The sequence below is a fragment of the Pseudorca crassidens genome, chromosome 1, assembly GCF_039906515.1.
Source record: "Pseudorca crassidens isolate mPseCra1 chromosome 1, mPseCra1.hap1, whole genome shotgun sequence".
Taxonomy (NCBI): Eukaryota; Metazoa; Chordata; class Mammalia; order Artiodactyla; family Delphinidae; genus Pseudorca; species Pseudorca crassidens.
In genome coordinates this window covers 25,565,563-25,582,760 of record NC_090296.1, presented here as the reverse complement: position 1 = coordinate 25,582,760, position 17,198 = coordinate 25,565,563, and the positions used below count along the sequence as shown (strand labels likewise).

At 42.2% G+C, this 17,198-nt stretch overlaps 1 pseudogene; it reads right to left on the bottom strand.

Annotated features, from left to right (window-relative positions):
* Positions 1 to 285: 285 nt before the first annotated feature.
* The window catches only part of LOC137231468 (cyclin-dependent kinase 1-like), a 172,624-nt pseudogene continuing 155,711 nt past the window's right edge, over positions 286 to 17,198 (bottom strand).

Sequence of the window (17,198 nt, the reverse complement as noted above, 5' to 3'; positions counted from 1 at the left end):
GAAAGGTTTAAATTTTTTTTCTCATTTTTTTGTCATCAATACTAGATTTATAGTTTTATTATAGTAAAAAATAGTTGTTACAGTGAGATCTACACACATATACAGAATTACATTTAAATTCATATAGAACAGTATTTACATTTTAAGTTATACCTGAAATTAGAAGATGAAGTATGGCTTAAACTTTACAACAAAGAAAAGAAAAATACATGGGAAAAAAATAGAGTTAACAGTAAAAATAGAACAATCTGTTCTTGATACATGTGGAAACTTTTTGTCAGAATGCTACATCTTCTTAATATGATTGTCTAAACCATTAAAATATGGGTAGCTCAGTTTTATTTTGTCAGCAGTTTCTTTGACAGGATTATAAACTAATGTTTTTGAAAGCAAATCCAAGCCATTTTCAACCAAGCTTTTGACATGGGATGCTAGCTTCCTGGTTTTCACTTGGGAAATGTATTCTTACAGTCCTGTAAAGATGCCACTTCTGGCCATGCTTCATTACTGGGGGGCCTCAAAGTTCTGAATGTTTTAAAGAGTTGATCAACTTATGAATTCCCATAGAAAAATGGCTTCTTTGTTGTTAATTCTGCAAATATGGTGTCTATATGCCAAATGTCAACTGGAGTCGAGGAGTGAGCTGACCCCAGCAGTACTTCTGGAGATCTCTACCAGAGTGTTACTAACTCATGTATGTATACTCTAATAGGTATTCCAGAAGCTCTGGCAAAGCCAAAGTCAACTAGTTTAATTGTTCCTTTGTTATCAATAGATTTTGAGGTTTTAAATCTCTGTGAAGAGATCTTCTAGGCTGACAAAACACAATCCCTTGTAGGGTTTATTACAAATAACTCTTAACAAGTGAAGAATCCATGAACAGACCTGGAGGGATAGAATCCAAGTACCTTTGAGATCCAAGGAATTCAAAGATGAGATGTAACCTGGATTCTTGCGTAACCACATTTGAAGATTGACTATGTTTGGATGACAGAGTTCTAAAAGAGAAATTTCCTGAGTTGAGGCACTAGGAACACTTCCTCTTTACTTTCTAGTCTGATTTTTTCATGGCTACCACTTGACCTGTAGTTTTGTGTCTACCCTCACACATAATTCCATAGATACTTCTCCAACTTTCTCTATTTTGGAATAATCATCCACAATTACTAAATAGGAATCGTAGATCCTGGATTATCATTCTGTGATGGTAGAGGATGTGGTTGGAGGTGTCAGAGGGGTGGTGGAGGCAGTGATGCAGCCATCATATCTGTGTCGCTCTTCCTCAACTTCCAAGAGCCCTGAGAGCTTTTATTATCAATAATTTTCTAATAATCTTTCTGAGTCTATTGAGATAATTGTTTTCTTCTTTTTTGTTCTGTTAGTATGTTGAATTACATTGATTGATATTTGAATGTTAAACCAGCCTTGCATTCCTGAGATAAAACCCACTGGATCATCATGTATGAATTGTTTTTGAAAACATTTGATAAATACTTTTCTATTATTTGAGGCACAGTTGCATTTCATCTGAGAGAAGCCAGGAGACTCTGCTCCCATTGGCTGCTTTTGGGAGCACAGTGCTTCCTTGGTGCTTGAAACTTGGATAAGTAGGTTTTTGTACCCCTTTGAGATCCTTGGGGGAAGTGTCCAGACTGAGACATGTGGGAATCTTGGTAGAGTGTTGATAATTTCTTGCCCCCCCGAATCAATATATTTGTTCAATCAAAGTGTTTGTTCAGGGCTTCCCTGGTGGCGCAGTGGTTGAGGGTCCACCTGCCGATGCAGGGGACACGGGTTCGTGCCCCGGTCTGGGAAGATCCCACATGCCGCGGAGCGGCTGGGCCTGTGAGCCATGGCCGCTGAGCCTGCGCGTCCGGAGCCTGTGCTCCGCAACGGGAGAGGCCACAACAGTGAGAGGCCCGCGTACCGCAAAAAAAAAAAAAAAAGTTTGTTTAGCTTTAATTTGGAGGAGGAGTTGAAAACTGGGAAAGTGAAAAAAGAATGGAGAAGGAGGACTGCTGGTAGAAACCTCAAAATAGGGAGAATATTAAGATATTAGCTACCTTAAATGACAAATATTCACTATTGAAATCATGGCCCTTAGAGGTCTTAGCTACAACTTCAGGATCATTTTGCAGTATTCCTTTAACCACACATTCTACTTTCCTGAGAAGAGTTTCGAACTTGCATTCTTCCTCTATCTATCTCCTTAATTTCCAGCGACACACCGGCATCCAGTGATGTTTGAACGTATCTTTCCTTGTGTAGTAGTGCTCCATGCAGCTGCCCGGCAGACCCACTCCTTAATTTGACTCTGGCCTGTTTCCTCTTAATGCTTTGATCCGTATTTGTCGAGAGCTCAGTGTCCCCTTCTTCGAGACTCCAGGGAGATGGGTATGAAATATTATAATAATTTTTTTTCACTCAAGGGCATTAAGACCAGGAGAAACCTCTCTTGGCCTGCCTCGGGGGCTGGGGTTAGTGTCAGTGTGTTAGGAATAGGGAGACTGAGACATGGGATTATGAAAAGGAAACTTTCAGTGGATGAAATGATAGGAAAGAGTCTGGGTGGCTCCATCGAGTCCCAGATAGCTGCCACCTTCTCAAGGTTAACACACTGAGAAGGGCTAGACCCTCTTGGCTTTCTCCTGTGTTCAGGGATCTATGAGTCTGTGAAAATAGCTGCTGCGCAGAGTAGAGCATTGCAGTCTCTCTTTCTCTGTTCTCTGTCTCATTTTCCATTCTCTCCTCGATTGCCCTCTAACCTAGACTGGGACAATCAGATGACAAAAGAGATCTACTTTAAAACAAGTGCACTCAGGTATTTATAGTAAGGAAATGGACTGAATGAGCCAGCTGCTAAAAATAGATGGGATGACTTAGTCCATTCAGGAAGATTGTGGCCCAATGCATTTAGGGATAACATAAATCATTTCAGATCTAATATTTAGAAAACTTATCCCAGATTGGAATGGTTGGCCTCTTGTGAGAAATGCTATAGATTTTTCTAAACTGGTAGCAGGGGTCGGGGTGGGCTTTGCAGGGAAAAGACTTGACATCAGCCTAGACATCAGAAGATCTTCTCAAGTCTGTTTTAGTTTTCCTCCAGAGAAATTGGTCTAAGTCCTCTAAGCTCTGTACAAAACAAATGTCAGTAAACCTTGCTGAGTCCATAAGGTGGGTTTGGGGCTCTGACTTATGTTTGGGGGATACTAACTCTGTCAATTGTAGATACTCATTCAATTTTCCCACATGGGTAAGTTCTTTTAATAAACACATGCGTAGCATTTATTGAACACTTCCTGAGTGACATGCACCATGCTAGGCCCTTCTCATTCTATTTTATTTAGACCTCACCCTAACCTTGGCATATGCTCTCCTTTTTGCTGATACACAAACTGAGGCTCAGCTAGGATTTTCCGAAGCCATGTTGGTTGAGAATAGCAGATTGAGATCTGAACTCATATCTAGCATGGGGGATAGATATGGAGTCTTGCAGTATTTTTGCAATCCTCTTGGCATTTTATTCTGGGCTGTGCACTTACAGGCCCTCAATCAGTGTTTATAATGAAGGCTTTCTTGATTCTCATTATCTCTTCCTCCTTTGAGTTCAATAGCCACTTGTACTGTTCAACTTCGCATCCACTTTATGTTATCTTATATCATCCATTGTATCAGTTAGGAATGTGTTAATTTGCAAGGAAAAATACCTCAACCGATGTGGTGTTTTAAAGAAAAATGGTTGCAAGTTCTTTTTACGCCTCTAATTGAGAGCTGGCATCTGTGTCTCGTCTCCTTGAGTCTGGTGACTGCTTCGACCAACTGAGTACTGTAGAAATGACACTGATTCCTGCATGAGCCTGGATCATACAAATCCATGCAGCTTCCTTCTAGGTCTCTTGGAATGCTTGCTCTCAGAACCCAGCCATTGTGCTGTGAAAAGCCTAAGCCACATGGAGAGGCCACATGTGTTGGCACTTGGTCAACAGTCCCATCTGAGCCCAGTCTTTTATCATTCTAGCCTGGGTACCAGACACAGGAGTGAAGAAGTTTTCATGGAAATGGATTCTCCAGGGCCAGCTATTCTAGTTCCTGGGTGTTTGAGTCACTCACCCGGTTGAGTCTTCTCAACAGAGGCTCCGGATATCATGCAGTAAAGACAGACCATTCCAGATGGACCCTGTCTGAATTCCTGACCTGTAAAATCTGTGAGCTTAATAAAATGACTCATTTTAATGGCACTTTTAGAGTAGCTTGTTACACAGTACAAGTAACTGGGATATCCAGCTAGCACTGGTTTACAGCAATTGAAATATGTGTATACATGTATTTAATGTAGTAGAAGATCTAGAGGTAAGCCCTTGCTGGCATTAGTTCACTGCTCAGCTATGCCATCAGGGACCCAGGATCTTTCCATGTGTCCATATTGCCATCCTTAGTGTGTTGCCTTTGTTCTCATGCTTGTTGCCTCATAGTTTTGGCATAAGTGCTGTAGCTCCAGGCATTGCATCTGCATTCAAGTTAGGAAGAAGAAAGGACAGGCAGAGCTAGTCTCATCTATATGGTTTTATTAGGAAAGCAAAAGCTTTCCCAGAGCCCTCAGGTCTTTACTTATGTTTCACCAGCTAGAATTTTGTCACGTGTTCACCCCTCAGGGGAAGGGAGGCTGAAAAAATGAGTATTTACCTGGCATATTGCTGTCCTAGTCTGGATTTGCTTAGCAAGGATACCGGAGTGCGTGAGCACCAGGTGGGCAAGACCAGTGTCTGCCACATACCTCAGTTGCTTTGCATCACTTTTTTCTGGTTGGTTCAACTAGGTGGTGAGTTTTTGAAAACAGAGACAGCGATGGTTCCTCCTCTGGAATGCTTCTTAGCATGCCATATAGCGCTGAGAATGTCACTTCTGTTTAATATATTCACCTACTGAAGAAAGAGAAGAACAATAAGGGGGAGATTTTCTAGAGCAGAGGTATTCGCATGTTTTCCTTGCATACCCCTGAAAAAAATTTGAGAGGCAGTGTACCCCCTTGTACATTTTTAACTTGGTATCTACAGTTACTATAACTTTACATAAAAATTACAAAGAATGTAATTTTGGGCAAATAATAAATACTGAAATTTAAAAAAATTTAAATAAACCTTTACATTGCCCTTTTTAAAGTTTCCAGTCTAAATACCATAATGATTTGATACTACTGTCTTCTGTTTAAAAATATACAAAAGAGCTTTTCTTTAGTAGTCAGAAAATTTTACATCATTGCTTTTTCTCCTTGAACTCACATTTTCATTCCACTTTCCCCACAGAATTTTATCCTCATGTAATATATTTTTACGCTTGAAAGTTTTTTATCGATTTCTGTATTACGCTTCTCTGCAACAAAAACATACATATAGATTGAAACAGCATTTTAAAACATTTCATGTGCCTAAAAGGCTTTAAATATTAAAACATTCCTTCTGGATTGAATTATCATTAAAATTATTATACTATGTAATTGAGAAAAGCAACATAGATATATTATAATTTTGATATGGAGTTGTTAAACACAGAAGTGAAATTCATTGGAAATGCATCTGCTGTGAGATGGATGGCATTTTAAAAACTTGTATCATGTATCTGTGGGTGAATATTACTTATTGCTTGATTGAGACAGTTCGACATCAGTTGCAAGCCAAGTTTTTGTTTATTAAGACATAAGTGCTGACGGATGTTAACTAGACTTATTGTCATCATTTTGCAATCTGTACTAGTATTGAATCATTACATTGTACACCTGAAACTAGCATAACATATTTCAATTAAAATAAAAGGTTAAAGTGCTGAAAACGTTCACATAAGTAAGTGGAAATGTAAGGAAAATTGTTACATTTGAATTATTTGAACTGCTTCCAAGTCATATATTAAAAATCACATAGTGGTCTATCATCAAAAATTTGTTTTAATGATCTATCAGCTGACAGCGCAAATTAGGTCCCCATTTGATTATGTGGAAAACGCCTGACTTGGAAAAGAAATTGTAACCCGTCATTTGAGTTGCTCATTTGCAAATGGATTTTCCCCTCTCATTAGAGACATTCACAACCTCAATATTTCTATTTATTCCCTGTTTGGAGCCCTGGAAGTTTGTCCTCCAGGACACATAGTAAGATTTGGGATGTGTGAGCACTATGTCTTGCTTTTGGTAAGTGGGAGGAGGGCTACTGTGAAAGAGAAGATAGGGAAGATGTGGAAGGAGAACTTGCCTGGTGCCCCAGCTGCAGGCAGATCAATTTTAGGGGAGTCTGTAGGAAAAATGAAGATTTGGAAAGTGATCTTTCTCAGTCTATCCATGTCCCCAAACCAAGTCCTCTTATACCCCCAACAGCATGTGTACCCCAACTTGAAGGCTGCTGTTCCAAAAGCTGTTAGAACTCATCCTCTTGGAGAGGATGAATTTGCTTGAGTTCCCCTTTAGGCATACTGGCTCGCACTTAATGAGCTGCTCTGTGCAGTGCCTTATAGGTACCATCTTACCAAGTCCTGAGAACAATCTTAAGAGGGAGGAATCATTATCTCTATTTTGCAGATGAGAATGCAGTGGTTAAGGGAAGTAGCAGGCATCAGGCACCAAAACTGGGGTTCAAACCCAGGTCAATGGGTTTACAGAGCCTGAGCTATTTAGCCACTGTGTAAATTGTGCCTGGCTCTGGTTACAGGGAGCATAGCTCTTCACAGGAGCTGTTGCCTGGACTGCTGTTGCTTTTATCTTTGTTTCCTTCTTGGCAAATTTCTCTAAACCCAGATGGCTGGGCCCTACCTCTAGAATTTCTGATTCAGTAGGTCTGGGGGAGGCCGAGAATCTGCATTTCTAACAAGTTCCTAGGTCTGGGAGCCCACTTCTCTAAAGCACGTCCAGCTTCATGGGAGAGATTCCCGTTTCTAATGTATTTAGGGACTGATGCTTTTTCCCTTAAGTTTCTTTTAGGGCTGAGGTTTTCATTTGCCTTGAAGTGAGTGTATGTAAAATGCACATTGCATATATATTTCAATGCCTGAAACAACTTTGGAAAAACTTGTGCTGCAGGAATTTTTGCTGGAGATTATTTTGGTGGTTTTGCACACGAAGGTCCTCTGTGTCTCTGCCAAGTTGTTCACTCTGTCTGACTGGATGGAATGTCCTTTCCTTCATTCTTCACCTGTTGGTTCAGTCCTCAAGACTCATCTCAAAATAATGTCTTCTCTCTGAAATTTGCTGGTTAACTTAAGTACCTCTTCCCTGAACTCCTCTAGCCCGGCATAGAATGCTGTAGGCACAATATTGCTTACACATTCTCTCTTGCATTGGTTGATAAATTTGATACTAGCAAAGTGCCCAATAAATAATAATAGCTAGCAAACATTTAGTGAGCACTTACTAAATACCAGGCATGTGCTTACATTTCCTATTTCATTAAATTCTTACAACAATATTATGAGGTAGATACTGTTATTATCCCTATCGCATAGTTGAGGAAACTGAGGCACAGAAAGGTAACTTAGACAAGGGCATACAGCTATTCAGGGCCATTTCCTTTGTTGAAGTCTCTGTGGCCTAGACTGACCCTTGGGCTTGCAGCCCCAAATACTGATCTGTCAGCTCATGAAGCTCATTGACATGAATGCACATAATTTGTGTCGAGAGAATGCCAGGCCATTGATTTGTGTGGCTAGAAATGCCCAGGGGAAAGGGTACTCTGGGCAGTGTATTCTGTCTCTCATGGCAGACTTCTCGGGAAGCCTAAGTATAAGCCTTCATTTGACTTGCTAGCACAACAGTTCAGACCGGGGGGAGTTAGCGACACAGGTGCAACCTGTAGTGGCCTCGGGTTAATACAATTCATTGCTGCAACAAAGATACTGTTGGGAGCAATAGGACAAGTCCTTGGGTACTATTGCTTGGTGGATAACAGAAGAGATTCTGCAGCTAGACTGAACGGTTCAAATTCCAGCTCTGCCACTTACTAGCTATGAGGAGTTGAGCAAGTTACTCATCTGAACAAGATGTTGATAATCATGGAAACTATCTCATAGGCTTGTTTCGAGGGCTAATACATTTGCATATATAAGGAACTTAGAGGTGTGCCAAATATATAACAAGAGCTGTACTATTGTGACTATTAGTGTTGTATTCTCGGTGCCCTGTGGAGGCCTGGCACATAATAGGAGTGCTGTGCATGAATGAATAAATGAATGACTAGTTTGACTAAAACTTTGTTAGACTCTACCAATATTTACTTGAAAGCAGTCACTGTCAAAAAAAAACTAACAGTAAAGAGATACATTTTAAATTGAGACCAGTACACATGTACACACACACACTTCATGAAAACAATAAACAATACTTACTATTATTACATGTGATGCAGTCATATTTTCTATTCTATGTTATTTCATTTTTTAAAAAATGCTGGTAACTCACTAGTTGATTTTACCACCTATAAAGGAGTCAGGACAATTTGATAAACTACCTCCTTAAGAGATTTCCCCTTTAATGAACACATTCCATGTATAGATATGTTAATATCACCAGGCAGGCTTTGCATATCTTTGCTCAGTCTTTAGAAGACAGACTCATTACCCTCATTCCTCTCATTTTCGAGTTCTTGGGCCCTGTATATAGGTCAGTAGAGATCATCTCCTCTATTCTGTGGCTGGCCTTGAGGTCTGTGTGTCTTTCCAGGGCCCATGGATGGAACTCTTCCATGAAGCCCCAATTTCCTCAGGGCTGGGTGGACCAGAGCTGTGACCTAAAATTAACTACATCAAAGGCCTTGAGCCTCTTTGGCAAAGTTCAAACTTGGCTAAGGAAATGCTGTCTTTACAGACTGTAGTCTCAGTTTTAACACTCTCGCTGAAGGTTGACCAGCACCAGCTGTGGAGATGGTCTTGGTCTTTCCCGGCTTCTTGGCTCACCAAATGTAAGTTTTTACCACCCTACCTCCCAAAATGGACTGTTGGCTCCTGGGCCCCCTTCCACACTGGGGAAGCCTTATGCTTGTATTTAGCCCAGATTCCTCAGGTTTTTTTGTTTTTTTTTTTTAAATAAATTTATTTATTTATATATTTTTGGCTGAGTTGGGTCTTTGTTCCTGCGCGCGGGCTTTCTCTAGTTGCGGCCAGCGGGGGCTACTCTTCATTGTGGTGCGCGGGCTTCTCATTGCGGTGGCGGGCGGGCTTCAGTAGTTGTGGCTCACGGGCTCTAGAGCACAGGCTCAGTAGTTGTGGTGCACGGGCTTTGTTGCTCCGCAGCATGTGGGATCTTCCCGGACCAGGGCTGGAAGCCGTGTCCCCTGCATTGGCAGACGGATTCTTAACCACTTCGCCACCAGGGAAGCCCTCCTCAGTTTTTTGGTGGCTGGCAAGGGTGAGTAGGAAAGTGTGCTGCTGGAGAATTATGTTCGATGGGGTGGGGTGGGCCGCAGGGTGCTGGAAGGAGAGGCTGGGTGGAGCGTGTCCTGATGTGGGTTTAGAACTGTATAGACTCTAAACCGAGGTGCCCTTTTGAAATGCACTGGCCTGACCTCCTTTTGCTGCCCTGGATTGTGCTCCCCCGTCTTTGGTCACTCTTCTTGTGTGAATGGTAAGGACAGAATCATTGGGAAACTTTCCTAGCCATCAGCTTGGTTCTTTTCAAGGCTTGTGTATAAATGCCACATGTAATACTAGTTCAAGTCAAAGGAGAGGAAAGAAAAAGACTGTATGGTCAGGGGAGCTCGATGTGTCAGTAATGATACTAACAACCACTGCTACTATTTACTGAGCATTTCTGAGTGATGATACAGTGGATTCTGCCTCCTGATTCAAACTGGCAACTGCGTCTCTGCTCTGTTATCTTGTGGTCGAGGGGACCTCTATTCATCTTTGTTGTTTAAACATTTTAAACTCTCTTCCATTGTTTCTTTGAAATGCTAAAGCTAGCCTTCTTAAACCATGCCCATTTAGGGCTCTTGTTTTCTTCTGGCTTAGGAGGGTGTAAACCTCCACCTGTCTTCCCACGCTCCTGTCCCTCTGTTCTTCATTACTTTTCAAGAATGTTAGCGCCTTAGTATATTCCCACCCAAAGACTCAGTAATGCAGACTTTTAAGATTTAGTGATTTTGTATGTATTACACATTTTCCAAGTATTCCCTAGCCTGTTTGTTGTTGATAATTATTTTTGCAAAGTCTTCATTACTTCCTAATAGTTTAAATGTGTTTCTTGGCCCCCTCCCTCTTTCCTTTCCTGTACTTTCACTATTCAAGCAGTGGGTTGTGGATTTTGGATTTTATGGAGCAATAGTTAAAAAAAAAGTAGGGTAACTTATGTAGGGTTGCCATCTTTTAATGTTTTTCAAATAAAAACAAATACCATTTACTTTTTTTTTTTTTTTTTTTTGCGGTACGCGGGCCTCTCACAGTTGTGGCCTCTCCTGTTGCAGAGCACAGGCTCTGGATGCACAGGCTCAGCGGCCATGGCTCACGGGCCCAGCTGCTCCGCGGCCTGTGGGATCTTCCCGGACCGGGGCACGAACCCATGTCCCCTGCCTCAGCAGGCGGACTCTCAACCACTGCGCTACCAGGGAAGCCCCCACCATTTACTTTTAATTAATATAACCTTATTTATTTTAAAATAGTTTTAGAATTACAGAAACATTGTGAAAACAGTACAGAGAATTCCCATAGACGTCACACCCAGTTTCTCCTGTTATTAACATCTTACATTCGTGTGGCACATTTATCTCAGTTAATGAACTAATATTGGTACATGATTATTGAATGAAGTCCATATTTTATTCACGTTTTCTTAGTCGTCCCCTAATGCCCTTTTCCGTTTCAGGGGCCCATCCTGGACACCACAGTCCATGTAGACTCCTCTTGGCTGTGACAGTTTCTCAGACTTTCCTTGTTTTTGGTGACTTTGACACTTTTGGCGAATACTGGTCAGATATTCTGTAAAAGGCCCCTTAATTGGCATTTGCCTGATGATTTTCTCATGATTAGGCTGCGGTTGTATGTGTTTGGAGGAAGACCACAGAAGCCAAGTGTCATTCTCATCACATATCAAGGGTGCCTACGGTCAACATGACATCACTGCTGTTGCTGACCTTGATCACCTGGCTGAGGTGGGGTCTGTCAGGTTTCTCCACTGTCAAGCTATTTATTTATTTACTTAAGGAATGATTATATTTATTCTTTAAACACTCTTTCAAAAAACCTTAAGGATGCCTCACTTTACAATGGCTGGACACTGTCAAATTATTCTTTTATTGCCCTTTCCATACCGTTCTTTTTGGAAAGAAGTCAGTATGTGCAGCCCATGCTTAAGGAGTGGGGATTTGTGTTGCTTCTTTTTGAGGATGGAGTATCTACATAAATTATTTGGAATTCTTCTGTATGGGAGATTTCTCTTCTCCCCCATATATGTATTCAATCATTTATTTATACAAGTGTGGGATAGAATCCAATGCTACTTTATTTATTTTGTTGCTCAGACTATTCCAGCTTTGAGCACTGCTGGGGGGCGGGGGTTGTCTTTCAGTTGGCTTCCATCATTGTGGTCACCTGGCCTCTTCAGTGACATGAGCTATCAATTTCTTTTTACTCTAAGTCTTTTTAGTCTTTTTATACTTTTTAAGTCAGTTTAAGTGAAGGTTTCTGTCACTTGTAACCATAAGATACTTTTTTTTTCCCACTCAGAACCTAGATATGTTTATTTTATTTTATTTATTTATTTTTTTATTGGAGTCTAGTTGCTTTACACTGCTGTGTCAGTTTCTGCTGTACAGCAAAGTGAATCAGCCATACGTATACATGTATGCCCTCTTTTTTGGATTTCCTTCCCATTTAGGTCACCACAGAGCACCGAGTAGAGTTCCCTGTGCTCTACAGTAGGTTCTCATTAGTTATCTATAACAAATACCATTTACTTTTACCATCACTTCATAAAAGAAGTTGCCCAGTGGAGTCCTAGAAGCATGGCAGTTGCCTTTGTGGAGATGAGTTCTCAGAGAAGCTCTCCTTCCTTACTGATTCAAGTTCAGTGTAATCTCTTGGGCACCAACTGTGTGCTCAGCTCTGTGGTGGACATAAAAGAAGGATTGGAGTTTTGCCTTTACCTTCAGGGATCCCACAGAGGAGACGAGACAACCAGCTATGTAGGACTGTAACTCTGGGTCTGCCTTCTCCATGAGACTGTACTCTACTTAAAGGTAAAGATCATACCCTTATGTCTCCTACGTCCCACTGCACCAGCACATGTCTGACACTTCATACGTGCTATATCAATGTTTGCTCACTCATAATGAATTACAGGACAGTACAAGATCAAATATGTGTAGACCTTCGATTGAAGTCAGTCATGTACCACTACTGTATCATGGGTGGCAGAATAGAGCAGGAGGGGGTAGGTCACAGCTGACTCAAGTTGGCAGGAAGACTTCATAGCAGGAGATGGTGAGATTGAGATGGGCCCTCAGGAATGATTAGAAGTCAGACAACCTGGCAGTAAGCAGTGGGGCTCTGTTGGAAAGCAGCTTGAGGCCCAGGGAGTAATATTCAGAAGAGGTTATGTCTTTGTTTTGCAGGGTAATCGCTTGTTTGGATCTTACGGTGGCATGTGTTGGTGATGGATACCAAAGAACCTTTAGGGCAGTGGTTCAAAACTGGGAGTGATTTTGCCCCCTAGGAGACATTTGGCAGCACCTGGAGACATTTTTTTGCTTAAAACTGGGGGAAGGGTGCTACTGGCATGTAGTTCTGGCATATGGTAGAGGCTAGGGATGCTACTAAATACCTTACAATGCACAGGGCAGTCCTCTTCCCCCACCAAAGACTTGGCTGGCCCCAAATGTCAGTAGCACTATAAGTTAGAAACTCTGGGGAATTCCCTGGCGGTCCCATGGTTAGGACTCTGAGCTCTCACTGCCGAGCGCCCGGGGTTCCATCCTTGGTCAGGGAACTAAGATATCACAAGCTGTGCAGCACAGACAAAAAAAAAAGAAAAAGGAAAAAAGAAACTCTGATGTAGGGGGATTAATATGAAAAAGGAAATAGATATGATGCTATCAATAGCATTTCATGATCATGAGAAGTGCCTGGAAGCCAGAGCTACCTTTACAGGGTAGCATTTACTTCTCTCCTTCTCTCCAAGGAACTTCCTTTTCCCTCCCTTTATGGGTCTCTCTCCTGACTTGTGTTGCTGGTGTCTTTCTCTTCTCTCATTACCTCCCCTTTGGTTTCATATCTTCAGAGCTTCTACTGCCCTCCTGCAAGTCAAGAACCTCAGAGCTACCTGGGGAACTCTGGAAGGCTGTCTGGGAAATGAATAGAATTTGGAGATGAATGCAGTGGTCTTGGCCCAACATATGTCTTTACTTTCATGTCATCTAGGCTAAAAGTCATTCTATTAAGCCTCACGGGTTATGTATTTATTCAAAGGGACTTTTTTGGCTTTGTCACATTTCTAATCTGTCAAGATTTTCCCCCCCCCAGGGGTGTGATAGCTGCATTTGTTTACCTTAGGGATGACAGCAGGATATAGAGGTGAGTTTTCCAAAGTATAGTCCCTGTAACATTAATTCTCTATATTAATAAGTATTCTCTGAAAAAAAAGAGTTAAGAAAAAAATATTTCAGTGGTCACTCTACAGGGTTAAACAGATATTTTAGTGTAAGACTTCTTAGAGTCTTTATTATTCATATGGGCGTTTTGAGTTTCCAAGGGAAGGCAGTGGCATTCTATAGTCTCAAACCTAATTGACCATGGGACACATTTTGTACAACATGTATCAACAACTTAGTTTGGGAAAGTATGGACTTTGGAGCTTTGTACCCAGAATTCACGTCTCTGCCTCCATCACTAACTCATTTCTTGGGATAAGTGCTTGACTTTTTGAAGCCTCAGCTTCCTCATCTGGAAAATATAGTTATATGTAGGCAAATAATCCTTCCTCACAAGGTATTGGGTGTTACCTCCCAATCTCATGCTTTCATGGTTGTCACATGTTTCTACATTTTGTTGTTGACATGAATGTCTTTCGTACTAAACTGAAATCATTGAGCGCCTAGATGGTATCTTATGATCTTTATATTCTCAGTTCTTCCCTCAATTCCTGGCCTATCATGGCCTCGGTAAATGCTAAATGAATCATGGGTAATGTATGTAATAGGCACAGTGCACCTTGTGCAGTCTCAGTGAATGCTGGTTCTCACCTGGCTCCTTCCCTTAGCCCTCCTCAGTGTGTAACAGCTTTTTGGAAGAGATAGGAAGGAAGGGGATTGGAGCCGTATGGTGATGGTAACTTCGATATTTTGGTTGGCTCAAGGCTTCAGGAGGTTTCATGCTTTATCTGTATGACAGTTAGCTAGTGTATATCAGAGGCTTGCTTAAGGAAGGTGTGCTCATCTATTTATAATTTTGTGCCACAGTAACATTGGTTAGCTCTCATCTGGAGCATTCTGCTCAATTTGGGACATCAACTCTCAGGAGGGGGGGATATTGGTTTCTTTAACATCCTTAGCCATGACTGCTTCTGGAAAGGATTGTGGAGAGGGCAAGGGAAACATTCACAAGCTGATGAGGGTCTTCCTGGGAGGGTTCTGGTGCAGATGGACATCTCAGATTATGATGGATGGTGAAGGAAATGACAATGTGTACAGGGATGCATGTTAATCTTCTTCGTAAGAGCAGCACACTATAAAGAAAAGGGCTTTGGACTTGTATGAGCCAACCTGGATTTCAGTGTGTGTGTGACTGGGTGGGGGGTTTCCTGCCTCCTGGGCCTGAGTTTGTCTTAAAAATGAAGGTCTGGGGCTTCCCTGGTGGCGCAGTGGTTGAGAGTCCGCCTGCCGACGCAGGGGACACGGGTTCGTGCCCCGGTCTGGGAAGATCCCACATGCCGCGGAGCGGCTGGGCCCGTGAGTCATGGCCTCTGAGCCTGCGCGTCCGGAGCCTGTGCTCCGCAATGGGAGAGGCCACAACAGTGAGAGGCCCGCGTACCGCAAAAAAAAAAAAAAAAAGAAGGTCTGGGGGACTTCCCTGGCGGTCCAGTGGTTAAGACTCAGAGCTTCCACTGCAGGGGGTGTGAGTTCATCCCTGGTTGGGGAACTAAGATGCCACATGCCATGTGGTGTGGCCAAAAATTAAAAAAAAAAAAAAAGAAGATTTGGGGCTGGAAGATGTTTGCAGGTCTCTTTTTGTTTGATAAAGCGTAACTCTGAGACATTTGAGGGCTGTGTTGGACAAGAGAGTCTAGACTGCAGACTTTTTCTGTGGGTTTCAGAGGGCAGAACTCAGACCAGTAGGGTGGGAAGAGAAGAGGCCAGCTGGCTGCTCAATAAGAAAAAGTCATTTCAGAGGGAGGGAGAATGTGGATGAATCCTATTGCCAGAAGTGCTACCAGAGTCACCTGCCTGGGCTCTTCTAGAGATGACCCTTAAGACCCCTGCTGTCAATGAAGAAAAGTTTTATTTTAGAGTAATTTTAGATGTATGGAAAATTGTGAAGATAATGCAGAGAATTCCCACATACCCTCCATCCAGTTTCCCCTAGTATTAACATTTTATATTAGTAGGGCACATTTATTATAATTGATGAACCAACATTGATACATCATTATTAACTGAAGTCCACACTTTATTCAGATTTCCTGAGTTTTTACCTTATGTTCTTTTTCTGTTCCAGGATCCCACCCAGAATATCACATTACATTTAGGTTCCTCTTGGCTGTGATAATTTCTCAGACTTTCCTTGCTTTTGATGACCCTGACAGTTTTGAGGTGCACTGGTCAGGCATTTGGTAGACTGTCTCTCAGTTGGGGTTTCTCATGACGTGTTTCTCATGAGTAGACTGGGGTCGTGTGTTTTGGGGAGGAAGACCATAGAGGTGAAGTGCCCTTCTCATCACATTGTATCAATGTGACTTTTCACTGACGATGCTGACCTTGACCACCTGGCTAAGACAGCATTTGCCAGGTTTCTCCAGCATGAAGTTGTTATTATTGTTTTTGCCCCTTTTATATCATACTCTTTAGAAGGAAGTCTCAATGTACAGCCCACACTTATGGGGTGGGGAGTCAGGCTCCCCTTCCTTGGGAGGAGTCTTTAGTTTTAAAAGAAAAAGTGTATTTGGACTCTTGTTTGTCTCCCAAGGCTCTTGCAGAGCCCCAGGTGCAGTGAGTGAGCCCATTCTCATTTTTTCCTCAACATCAGACAGCTAATCAAGGCGTGGGGATTTACTTAAACTAACAAATGATTATCCTTCCCTGTAGAAGAGTTACCAGAATGCTGAATTTGCTAATTACTCTTCTCTCTGCTTCTTCCAAGCAGTGATCTTGAGAGAGATGAGACCAATCTATCTTAAGTGAGGGCTGCAACTCAGGAAACTGGGAGGCTGAGGAACAGGGAGGGGTGCCCACTTACCAAAAATGAAGTGGGGGGAGGTGGATGCAGAACTGAAGTGACCTAAAGGGAAATGATGTGGTTAAGAGGGAATTAACCACACTGGGCCTAATTGAAATTTCTCAGTCTGTTCTATCCATCAGCATTTCTTCTGGATTTCTGCTTGTATTGATACCTCTGCTAATGGGGGTTGAGCAGAAATGTTTATCTTGGGACAGGGGCTGCTTGGAGTCTCTCTGGCCTTCTGTTCCCAACTTGCTGCCATTTCCTCCACATCAGGCCTTTGCTGCTCGCATCCAAAGCTGAACGTTTGTGTTCAATTCTGCCGTTAACTGTCTGTGTGATCTTTGAGCTCCCATTTCCTCATCTGTAAAATGATGCGTTAGTTTGACCCAGAAAGGGTAAGATAGGCATTAGTGATGCTTGATCCCTTTTCATACTTTTGGTAGATATTGCTAACTGATCACACCATTCTCTCCTGCTGAGACAGATGGGGCCTCAGAATCTTTGTCAACACAGTGCTGTAGGTATTAACTATTTTTAAAAAAATTAATTTATTTATTTGGCTGCATTGGGTCTTAGCTGTTGCCCAAGGGATCTTCATTGTGGCAGGCGTGCTTCTCTCTAGTTATGGCGTGCTGGCTCTAGAGCGTGGGCTCAGTAGTTGCAGCGCACAGGGTTTCTAGTTGGGGCGTGCAGGCTCTAGAATGCACAGGCTTAGTTGCCCTGCAGCATGTGGAATCTTAGTTCTCTGACCAGGGAATCGAACCTGCATCCCCTGCATTGGAAGGCAGAATCTT